At 35.1% G+C, this 13,234-nt stretch overlaps 1 pseudogene; it reads left to right on the forward strand.

Moving 5' to 3' along the window:
* LOC131859026 (uncharacterized) overlaps positions 1-13,234 on the forward strand; it is a 48,006-nt pseudogene that overhangs the window by 23,182 nt on the left and 11,590 nt on the right.

Genomic DNA, 13,234 nt, shown 5'->3' on the forward strand with positions numbered 1-13,234 from the left:
GCTTGTAGTTGGTCAACAAATGTTATCAGCAAATAATATATTATCTATTGCCCAGCAATTCGGGTATGTCTATATTTAATTAATTTAATTCTAGCATGCAAGGATTTAACTATGAAATTTGTTGTTTTAAAATCAAATAGTTAAATTGCAGTTCACAGTTTACTTCTACCATTATATTTCTAATTTGAAAACATAAAATTAAAAAATAAAGAGCAATCAAATTAGAAGTAATAAAATATCCCTCAATTAGAAAATTAAAACTTTGTATCAGGCGGGTATTATAGTGGTATCAGAGCACAGAGTATCATGTCATCATGTGCATTCAATTGTGATTCAATATTTTTTTTAAATGAACTAGTAAATTAGTTTCAAAATTGATAGATGAGCTTACCAAAATGATGAAGGATCCTGATATCAAAGTGTATGACAATTCAATATTCAAATCCAAGTGTAAGGAAGAGCTTGGAAATAATTTATTTGAATCCAACACAGTGTTAAATTCCAAGCATAAGGGAGAGTCAAAACTAATACATTGGAACCTAAGGGGAATGAAAAGGGTCCTAATTTTTTTATCACAAATAGTGAAACCTCAACCACACACAATCATAAGGATAAAGTGTTGAAGGAGGGGCAAGAATTTACCCTAGAAGAAAGGTTAGTGAAGAAAGAAGAGTCACTTGTTCGTAATTTGCAGCCTACAAGTCATCATGGGGAAAGCAAAAATTTGTCATCATGTGGGAGTCCTAAAGAAGTTGAGATCATGTTCACAACCTCAATTCCACCATATGAGAGTTTAGATCAAGAGGAATCACATATTGCACCCTTGAGTCTTCACGTTGATCACAAAGAGGGAGAGAATGCAAACATGGATCAGCCACTTGGAGATGTTGATAACGTGACACAAAGGTATGACAACAATTCTGATTTTTGCAACAATAGTTATATTTCCTTGCATCATCATGAGATAGTAGCATTTTCACATGAGGATGATGGTGTTGTAGAGTCTTGTTTTGACGACACTCAAGATTTGGGTGTTAAAGATGAATATGTGTTGTTGATTTGTGCCACAAACATTCTGATTTTCTATATTGGGTCATAGAAAATAGGAACCTGTTGAATGGCATGATTTTCTTGGTAGGAAACTTGGAGGTAGAGTTATCCTATGAGATTGATCACACTGGTGGATATGAAGATATCTCCCAATCAGCCAATGATGATGACTCCACATCTTATGTGACTGTTCATAGTTATGTTGGTCTGGGTGATCTTGGTTTAACACCTAATGATATATGAGATGGATTTATTTTTAACCAAAGTACTATCCTAACTTCTTATATACAATTGGGCATGGAGGACGACATTAATAGCTTTGAAAGTGTTGATACTAACCTCAAAAATAATCTAATTTAGTGTTGCATGATGTTGATTATAAATTAAAAAAATCATATGGCGTTGATAGGTCTCAAGAGTCCCATCATTTGACAAGACTATTGAAGGTAAATGAACACCAGATTATTGTGGGCATTAAATATTTTTATGACACCCATAAGTTGATGGCATAATTTTGCTGGAGGTCTTCAAGAATACATATGGACCTTGGTGGAGAACTTTTCCTTTCATATTCATAAGAACTTAAAGAAGCATTGATGATAACGAAGACTAATTACTTACAGTTACTTTTTTTATAGAGATCACTTTCTCATGCTTGGTGAGATTTATTTTGATGCACTGAAAGGGAAAGAAGCAGAGGTCAATAAGCTTACTGATGAGCTTATGGTTACTCAAGATGCTTTGAAGAGCACTCAAAGAGTCCTTCAAGAATCTGAAATTTAGATTGATGAGCTCTGTAAAGAATTGAGCTTGGTTTGATCATCATCATCCATAGTAGGAAACTAGAATTCTATGGCTACCATGACACCAGAGGATGAGAGTTTACTCATAATTTTAGGGGAGAACCCCTTAATATGGTCGATCAAGAGGAACTTTCAGACTTGCATAAGCATGATGGTGGGAATGATTCTAAAATCTTTGAGTAAACACACAACCTACATCATGGAGATCATGAGTCACCTCTGTGGGAGAGACAATTGAGGGCTCAAGACTTAGGTCTATAAGAGGTTGTTGTGTATATGTCTAGTGGACTAGCCAACAATGGAGTATGCATCCACAAGTGGTAGGGGCATAAGTCTCTACATTGGTGATGTAGAGATGTCCATTGGTACTACTTGTGATGAGGAGGTGGATTCTTGTGAGGCTAGCATGTTGAATTGTTATGTTGTTTCATCATATTTACATGAGGATTGTTGGGCTTCATCATGTGGTAGCATGTCTCCTACATTCGTTAGCAAATTAGGAGAAGTTTTGGTTGGAGTTGATTGCAATCCAAAGCCTAGTGAGTCACAAGAACTTAAGGAATAGTTGAAATTTATAGAAGATAAGGTTGTCCAAAACTTAACGTGATTTGATAGCACACAAAAGTTGGTTGAATAGCTCCTATGGTCAATGCAATTAGAAGGAAAGTAGGGATAATAGTTGGGACTTCTATGTCAACTTTTCAAACTATCAAACATGCTTTAGAGGAGATGAAATTGGATTTCATCCATTGCTCTCAAATCGGGACTTATCCATCAAGATTGCAGTGAGGGCTTGTAGGGACAATACCAAATTCGCCCTTTATTATTGGAGGAGTGATCCACTTCCAGATTATTTCTATGAAAGTGATAAGACATGGAATCCTAGTGACTATTCAAGGCTTCATTTGGTTTGTGTGGGTAAATTTCACCTCGATTGCATTGTAAGTACTTGTTGTTTTTCTTTTAGCCCGCACATTGATGGTATGATGATGCATAAGTGTGGATTGGCTCAGAGATTATATAGTCCACTTTGGTATGTTGTGTTCATTTTCTAGAGATGGAACCAAATCTTGAAAGCATTTTTGTATGTTTCCTTCAGGTGGTTCTATACAGGTACAAGGGAGTTGTGATTTTAGTGAGTATGATGGCATTGGTATTATAGTTGTAGTGATGGATTTTTGCTCCATAAGTTTATGAGAGATGGATGTCCTACTTCATGGAGCACAAACTTCTTTAATAATTCTTTAGGGACAACAACTATACATTATTTTAGGAGAGTTGAATCATCTCCTCTTTGTTGGAGAGTGGCATAAGGTTGACACTCTATTACCTTATGACCCTAGAAAATTTATTTTCATTCTCCTAGGCTGGATTTTCATTTGGGAGGTTGTTGATCTATCCCATATCAACAACCCAGAATGGGTAGTTATGCATTTTTCTACAATTGTGGTGAGTATCCTTCACATCCAAGGGAGATCTACAAAGGTTGGACAATGGTGTTGTGATGTTGTTACCTCGAGACACTTCCATCTTCTCATTTTTGGTGGATATGGGGATGTTTTGGTTTGGGATCTAGGTTGTGACTCACTTGGTATATCATTTCATTTGGATCTTGTTGAGTTGCTTCACCACTCACAACACAATGATAATGGTTTTATTAGAGTGGCGTAGTGGAGGTCAATGGGTGTTGAGTTTGGTAGACTAAGACTTTGGATGAGGGATCTAGGTTTTTCTTTGCTGAGCAGATTGCTTTATTTCTAGAGGGTGAACCACGAGGTTGTTGAGCTTAGTTTCATTCTCATCCAGTTGAGTCAAAGGACTTTTAATAAGGTTTTCTACAAGCTTATCTAGGATCCTAGTATTTATGTCATGATGTTCAAGTGTGGATTTCTTGGGGACAAGAAATATTGGGGAGAGTGGACTATAATCTGTCCATTTTTAGGCCCTCTTGTAGTATAGCTAGTGTGGGTCTCTAGGCTGGTGCCAGCATGGCCAAGGGAGTATTTTGATGACGCAAATGTGTTCAAATAGGTTAGTGGAGATGAATGACACTTTCTAGGGTGATTTTGGACAACTTGTCCAAGACGTACTATTTATAACAAGTTACTATTTTTAGTAAGCATCAATTGGTTAGTTGGGAGACTTACTATTTTTTGTAAGTTACTATTTTCAGTAGTTACTATTTATAGTAACTATCATTTTTGGCAACTAGCCATGACTTTAGTGTCCTCTCAACTTCAACATGCAATATATTCAGTTTCAAAGCTTGAATTGTTGGGCCTATGTTTAGCAAATTATTATTTATAGTTAATGCTATTTTGAGGGAATTGGCCTCAAACTCAGCTTCAATTCTCTAGTTGTTTCATGGATCGCCTTCTAGGGATCTTTCAGAGGGTTTTACTGACACTATTTTTAGTATGCCATTAGCACAATGGGATCCAACCTTACTATTTATAGTAAGGCATCAAGATGATTTGTGATGCAGGAGCATCCCCAGTTCATAGCAATCTTGCATCAACCCTGGTGCAGGAGCACCCAAGAACATGAGGTCACCAGGAGAAAAGCTATGTTTTAAGTCATTTTGATCATTTTTATGATGTATTGATTCATGATTAATCCATTTGTAAAGACAAGATCAATTATTGTAATTATTTGCATAAAGTTGTTAAAAGTTGTTCTTTAGGTCCTAGTTTGGTCTATAAGGTCAAGATTGTTGAAATAACCCATGGAAGGGTAAAATCAACGTAAAATATCTCAAATAGTCTATAAGAGTTTTTATAATTTGGGGAGTCATTAGGAAAAAGTGTCAAAGTTGCAAGAAAATTGCAAAAGTGCAAAAATTGCACATAAAGTTGTAAAAGGGAAGATGAAGGGTTGTAAAGGTAGCTGGATGGTTTATAACTACCAAAGAGTCTATAAATATGTTGTATTTTTCGAACCAAATCATTATTGCAAGAATAGAGAAGGAGGATAAAGTTTTGCAACAAATTGGTGTGTTTAAAACTTGCATTTTGATTGGTGTTTTTGTGTTAAGTTGTTGTTTCCAGACCTTGTACGACCATGTATGGCCTGGAAACCCTGTATATTTATAATGGTTAGATATTGGAATGAATCCTCTTTCTCATTATTTTGTTTTGGTGCATTTTAATGAATAAGTTATGAATGTTTCGGTGAAAGTGGTTGTTTGCAGATTTGAGATTTCCTGAGAACAGTCATGTTGCAGCATTTGGTACGGACTCATTGAAAATAATTATGACCTCAAAATAGATTCATTGGAAATATATATGAATTACCTTTCATTTCATTTTGTTCTGAGTCATTTTTATGCACATTTGTGTAAGTTATGAAGATTTTGGTGAAAATTGTTTTTAAACTATCTTTAATGGAGTTGCAGACAAGGGTTTGTGATTATCTAATGATTTAACCATTTGAAAATTTAATGGCTTACATATTATGAAAATAGATCCACAAATATTTCATGTTCTATTATTTTGGAATCATTTGGTTTTGTTTTGTGAAAGGTATTTGATGCCCTAGACGGACTGGGCATGCACATGTCTTATTTGGGGACAGCAGAAATGGGTCTAGGTGAAAAGACCATAACTTTTAATCTAACTGTTGGATTTGGCTAAATTTGGGATATGTTGTTTTTAAGACATCTATTCAGGTTCTGACCGAAGGGATTGAGTTTTTTTATATCTGGTTATATATTTATATACCTCTGTGTAAAGATCTATCCAAAGGGACAACAAGTTGGCAAATTTGATACTTGGATCAAGTTTGTGTTTTCTTGATTGATTGATTGTTGAAGTATGATGGAATATGCCTCTAATGAATTTTTATAATGGTAAAAATATAGATGGATCAACATAATCCTAGAGTTGTGATTGGTTTTCCAAGATCCTCTGCATCAAACGCAAAATATTTTCCTTTTTGTTTGCAGTTTCGGCATTTCTTTCTATGTGTCTTAGATTTGGCTCACTGGATCCTGTGGAGTTGGATTCTACTTGAAGACTTGATCATCTTCCTTACTCCCAAACCGTGGAGCATTTGGATCATTTTTCGGCAAGTTATTGCTATCGGTTTCCATGACAGTTTCCTGTTACCGGTTGACAATTTCTCGTTACTGGTTGCCTGGACCTTTTTGCATTTGTGATCTATCAGACCCCTTCCAAAGCTAGCGGAGACCTAAGCGTCGATTTTGATGTTCCTTGGCGTGTGGCCGATCTTTTCCCATGATCTACACTTCATCCTTTAGATTTTTCGGAGGAATCTCTTGGCGGAGGCCGACCTTGTTGGTTTTACACGTTAGGTCTTGTTCTTTGGTTTTGATCCCTTTTTGGGCCAACCGGATCCCCTTAGATCGTATAAATCATTGTAATTGAGCATTAAAATGTAATCAAGTAGTTATACTAAGAGTAGAAGATAGATCTTAAGATTGAAGGTCCTGGTTGTGACCTATTATGTACTTTGAGCATGTTTTAGCAGACCTGTGAGCCGGTTTCTGTAACCCGATTGTTATCGGTTGGTTGTTATCAATTTTCATGAAATAAAATAATATGTTCTGCATTGCCTCCATCATATATTTATGTTTTTGTTGTGTTTACTCTTGCTGGCTGGTCCGGATTGATCTCTTTGAGGTCCCTCCTAACCAGTGACTGCTTAAATTTGGCATGCCTTGGTGATCTCCTGGGAGAGCAGATTTATCAACAGATTATTATTTTGGCTTATATTAATGATTGGAAGATTAATTTAATTATTATTAAAGTTAAATGATTTAATAATATTATATTGAATTAAAAGGTTATTAAAAGGGGTATTAAATGCTAAAGCAAATTTAATAATTTAATAAAGATAATGTATTTAGCTAGCTTGGATGCCCGTCGTGGAGATATTAAGTTATATCAAAAAGAAAATATTTAATGTGATTTTTAATGATTAAAAAGGCACATGGAAAAACATGCCCTTTGAGGAAGATATAAAAAGCTAAAAAACAATCAATTCCTCATTCATTATTAAAAATTGTTTTTTGAAGAATTGGAGAAATTGTGAGCAAGGTCTTGTTGTAATTGAAGAATTTCAAGCTAGGAACGAAAATTCCAAAGAGTTTGAATGCTTGCATGTGTGGAACATCATCCAAGAGCATTGATTTCAGGAGGCTTCATTTAGGGGCTTGAATTAAGCTTAATTTCACAAAATTTGATATTGGTTTCAAGAATATATTTAGGGGTTATTAATCTACAAGTTGAAAGCATTCTAAAGGGCATATTTGAATAGTTATTACATACATTTCAAGGGGAATAGCATTGCAATTTTTGGTCGTACCAATTTGAGGGTTTCAAGAGGAAGTGTATGGCTTTCCTAGGGCATGTTTTGGACCAAACAAGGCTACAAAGAGATGTTTCATCTTCTCCTAGCTAGTCGTCCTCATTCTAGTTTCCACATGCTCAAACATGGATGTTTGAATTGATTGTATGCAATTCACTAGTCTAGGCATGAAAGCCCAAGGTTGGTCATCATTTTTCATAATCGTGATTATTGTTTGTAGTTGCTCAACAAATATTAACAGAAAATAATATATTACCTATTGCCTGACAATTTGGGTATGTCTATATTTAATTAATTTGATTCTGGCATGCAAGGATTTAACTATGAAATTTGTTGTTTTAAAATCGAATAGTTAAATTGCAATTTAGACTTTATTTCTAGCATTATAATTTTGTTCCAAAAACATCAAATCAAAAAAAATAAAGAGCAATTAAATTAGAAGTCAAAGATATCCCTTAATCCGAAAATTAAAACTTTAGATCAAGTGGGGATATTACATATACATTGCCAATTCAAACATTTCCATGAGGTTTTCAACCTTTTCCCTTCTAGAGGTAAGCTCTCCATCATTCATCATTATTATAGTGCAGGTTAATTCCCACCTGAGGTTTGACTTAGGTGAGCCCCTATACAACATAAAAAAAATTCCTTCTTTTCCTATGTGCAAGTTATAGAACGAATAGCTGAAATTTGGGATTGCACAAAGCAGACTAAGACATACATTTCCAGATTTGAACAACCAAGAACTCATGGGCTATGTTGATTAGAACACTTGTCTAACACTTATTGGTTTAATCTTGGAGGAAGTATTCTACAAATTATCCTAATTTGGAATCTAAAGTTTTAACTAATGGAAGCACCTCCAAGACTAGGGCCCCTAACACATTGGTATAAGATTTTTAGGCTCATATTTGAGTGACAAATTAATTTCTATGATTTTTCAGATATGTACTTTTGTGTTTTCTTTAATCTATTTATGTTTATTCATGTTGAATCTTGTCAATTCACAGGGGCTTCACTTAGTGAACCTGGGTTATATCACTTGCGTTCATGGCATATCACTTGCGTCCATGGCATACTAAAGAATCTCCCTATTTTAAAAAAATTTGCCCTAAACTCCTTTTTTTCCACCCCCTTCCAATACAAACCCTGAAGTTGGACAAAATATTGCATTTTTTCATAGCCCAAATTAAAAACCCCCCTATTTTCACCTATAGGCAACATATTGCACCCTTATTTTTGGGATATTAAACCCCCCAATATGAATGCATGTGATATGATATTGCCTATTTAGTAAAGCCCTCATGTGTCAATTTCATAGCATATTGTCAAGTTCTTGCATCATTTCTTATTATAATCATACCCAATCACACAAATCAAAATGGAACAATTGATCAATAGTGCTCAACTCTCCTAGAGAACTGAAGTTGAGCCTAATTGATTGTTCCCCAATGGAAAAGTATGGAGATGGTTCCAAATTTATATATTTATGTTAGAGACAACCAATTCAGCATTTTAGTTATTTATGTAATTGAACATGTAGTTGATCTCACAATATGTTCATCCTTCTATTCATAAGATGCAATCTTGTAATTGTAAAAATTATTTTATTATTTTGGTAGAAAATATATATGTAGGTGAGTAATTATGTTTAAGCATCTCAAATGTTATGGTTAATGCTTTTAGAAAAAATGCTTAAGTGATTTTATTTCATGGATTTGAAGTAGATGTTAATTGAAGTTCCATGGCATGGTTGGAGTTCATCCAACTCTTATTTCCATATAGATAGGATCATTTTGTTATGTCATAGTAGTATGATTTCTAGGCTTCTTCTCATGTATTGAATAGTTGAATTTGATCTTATTTCTAAATAAACTATTTAGGTGAATAAAGCATTGGGTTGTGCTAACAAAATTAAATGAAATTCTTTATTATACCTTGTCCTTGCTTATTTATGGCACATGGAAAGTTAAGCTTTAAATCTTTTGAAAGGATGTAGTATATATTGGGAAAGGTTGATTATAAGATGTATAACTTAATTTTCTTATGAAGTCAATATGAACTTGAAGCTATGTTTAATTGATCATTTCAATGATCGGTAGAAAGAATCATTATGTTGTTTGGACTACGCTAGGAGTTGAATTGTTTGTTTATGTTTGTCACATTTGATTCATGATGTTAATGCTTATGAATTATATGCTATGTTTTGAACATTGCTATGATTGTGAAGGAGAATAATTAGTTTATGTTGTGCATCCAAATCTTGTAAAAGTTAAGAACAATGGGTAAAAAGGTGTGTTAGTGAATAATAGTATTTTAGATTAAAATAAATCCTTTGATTTATGTGTTGGACCTAGAGTGCAAATATTTGTTTGGTTTAACATTTTTATGTTGGAAAAACTATTGTTAGTGTTCACATATTTGTTAGAATTATTAGTTACATTGTTTGTTTAATAGGTTATGTTATTTGTGATCATATGTTGAGTTGTTATATTTAAGAATATTGATTCCTAAATAATAGGATATGAAAATCCTATAAATATGTATTTAATTTGTATTGAACAAATATAGAAGCACGGACTATCTTGTGTAAAATATTTCTCACTTCTCTGTCCATATTTCTGATATGGTATGAGAGCATGCAATAAGGGAGATAGTATTTCACCATTTGATTGCTTGGATTCATTGGGATCGGATCACTTCATTGACTGATATCTCATTTGACGGCCCAGATATCTCAAAATCGAGGCTTGCATACATTCAATGACCGCTTTTGCCATGTCTCCAAGTCAGAGAGACTACATTTTCTGATGACTGAATCTCATTTATGGTGATAGATATAAGTGTTTGCACCTATACCAAGTGTTTTTTTTTTATCGAGGCAACATTAACAAGTGGCTAGTTGTATTCCTGTTTTGAGGCGAATAAAAAAAGAGAAAAAAAATAATTGTCAAGCCGTAAGTAACCATGCAATTATTTTTGTCATGCGCGTGATTCATCAGCTATTACTAGCTTCAACGGCTTTCCAATACATCGACATCACCATTCTAAGATGCCCTTTCCTTCCAAATCTTCAATTCGTGTTATTTGGAGATTGAGAAGTTTCTATCTGGCTGCAAGGATAATTTATTTGGATTGAGCAGCGGAATGGAGAATTTGAAGAAAGTCATATGTTGCCACAAAGTTTGTAAGTGTGCAAATGTTCCTTAAAAGTCAGCTTGCTCTTCACATGCGTCTCCAGAGCTTCTGCTATAGACTTATCGAACTGCACCAGCACTTGAATGGCGTGTTCAAGAGTGTGAGTGTCGTTTGAGACGAGCTCATCCAATGTCTCTGTGAGACACATGCCAATTGTGGATCTCTAGTATGTTGGAATTTATTGTCCTAGCCACTAGATAGCCTCCAACCCTATCAGGAGAGTGCTGAAGCAGAACAGCCTGGAGGAGATTTGGTTGGTATTTTCACCCAACTGCAGAAGAGAACATTCTCCAGTCAGAAGTTAGAGAAGAGATCTCCAGCAGAGAGAAGTGCAGCTCCGGAGTGAGTGCAAGAATAGGAACAACAGCATGTGTGATTGTGTGTGTTTTGTCAGTTGAGCAAGATAGCACTGTATGATGTGTCAGTTGAGCAGTGATTGCATGATGTGTCAGTTGAGCAGTGATTGCTCCTGATTGTGTGTAGAACAAAGCAGCTCTTTATCGCTGCCTATAGGATTGTAATCTGTAGTTAGTGTTTAAAAATTTGCAATTTGTATTTTGTAATCTCCAATCCAATTTAATGGAAAGAAAGAAAGCTTGCATGTCTCCTTGTGTGTTTTGAATTTATTCTTGTGAGTGTGTTCCCAGCTATTTGGGAATTGAGACAACAGTCTCTGTGCATTGTTTGGGTTTGCCCAGCTTGAGAGATTTGTTAAATCCACATAGTACAGCTCAAAGGTCGCCATCCGCCTCTGTTTCAATCGTTGGGTCTCCCACAATTAGTTTGCTGCTCAGCTTCCCACCAGAAGGGTATAGATACCCTTGACAACATGAAAATTTATTGAGTATAGACGCGTATCTCTGCATATCTGTGCGTGTGACTGTGGTTTTGTTTGTGTTGAGCTACGCCATTTCATTGCTATGTTCAACGCTCCTTATTTGCCTTTAGGTTTGCGATAATATTTATGCCCACCTTTGTACTTGGATCGTTGTTCTATATTGTAGATTAGATTGTAAGTAAAAAATCAATTTGGATAGGGTATGGTTTTCAAATCAAATCATGTTATCTTATAGGGTCCATTTTTACAAGTCATTAGTAATGTTATCTGTCAAATAATTATTATAATTGGATGCACTCTCATTTGTACGCGACATTCATTTTGGGGAGATATTATTTCCTCATAATTAACAAAATGAACCTTAAAATCCAAATTTGCTAAGTAGCAAATGTATTGGAGGATGGAGGCATCAAAGGTTGGAGGACAACTAGTATCCTCTCGTCAGTCACCAACGATGGTGTCGTGCATCAAGAAAGGTGACATTTTTCAATTGTGTATCTACTTCTAGTTGCAAATGGTGTGATGTGCGCTTCAGATCTTTGGTTTTTTACTTTACGTAGTGTGTTGGATGCCAAAAAGGCAATTGTATAGGAAAGCAGCTAACGTTAGTGATCCTCTGACTATGGAGATCCTCTGACTGCCATACTTCGTCAAAAGATGAGATGATCGACTAGCGAATATGTTCACTGGCAATTATGATCATGTGCAGCAAGATCCAGACATTGGTATGCAGTTTTATGTGATTTTCTTTTTCTTTTTAGTACTCCTATGTGGTGTGAATAAGTGGAAATTTCACGTTGAGGGGAGGACTTAACATCAATGTTTCATTTCCATTTTGAGCTAAATCGGCTAAAGTCAAGGGCAACTTCCAGTGGCAGTGGCAGCGGTCGACAATAGTGATTGCAATTGGGAACAACATTTGACTCTCATAGATGTAATGTGAAATCGTTCCATGTTTTGTTTTGTGTGAGTTGCATTTCCTATATTTTTCCCTAATGTTAGAGAAATATAAGCACCAATGTAAGTCAATTCATGAATCTTGAAAGGGTTTGTGGGAGGATCCAAAAAACCACACAAGGTGGACAGATGGTGGAGGTTTTTGTTCACGTCAAGGTTTGTAGTAAGCCTATTTAAAACCATGGGAGGAGAGAGCCTTTCTTTGGATCAAGGTCATGAGTCAGTTGGACATTCTATAGGGGTGTGCATACTGCAGATGTAGGGTGTGAGTTCTTACCATGTTTGCACTAAGGGGGGGAATGTTGGGAAAACTATTGTTAATTTTCACATATTTGTTAGAATTATTAGTTACATAGTTTGTTTAATAGGTTATATTATTTGTGGTCATATGTTGAGTTGTTAAAACAACTATCTATTTAGGAAAATTGATTCCGAAATAATAGGAAATGAAAATCCTATAAATATGTATGTAATTTGTATTGAACGAATATAGAAGCACATATTATCTTGTGTAAAATATTTCTCGCTTCTCTGTCCATATTTCTGATATTTTAGACAACAACTAGTTTGAGGTGGTTATGCCTTGTTTTGAATCTAGCATTTTATAGAATTGGTCTATCCTTATCTTGGTTTATGTGACCTAATTTCTACCTTTTGAGGTTCCTTTAAATTTATACACTCCTCTTTGTTGGTTTGGGTGCCTTCATGTACAATCAACTAGTTGATGGTTTCATTGGTTGAGGCTTATGGCTCCCAAATGACCCACCTCTTGGGAAATAATTTTGGTGAATGGATGTTATTCTCATATTTTGGATAGCAATTATGTTATCTTGGATGTGCAATGAAATGGCCGTCACTCTCATCATATTCCTCATGTTGTCAAAGAATGGGATTGTACACTAGCGTTTGTTCTTCACCCTAGAGGAAACTATGTCCCTTGTATGATCACCATGGTGGCTTTGTCACACAATGTGGTTTAAGTATTATTTTGTGTTGTCATGTTTTGTGCATTGGTAGTGCAATCCTTGAGAGCCATTGTGTTGTGTCATGACTCAAGTGC

Source organism: Cryptomeria japonica, chromosome 10, assembly GCF_030272615.1.
Source record: "Cryptomeria japonica chromosome 10, Sugi_1.0, whole genome shotgun sequence".
In the NCBI taxonomy this organism is placed as follows: Eukaryota; Viridiplantae; Streptophyta; class Pinopsida; order Cupressales; family Cupressaceae; genus Cryptomeria; species Cryptomeria japonica.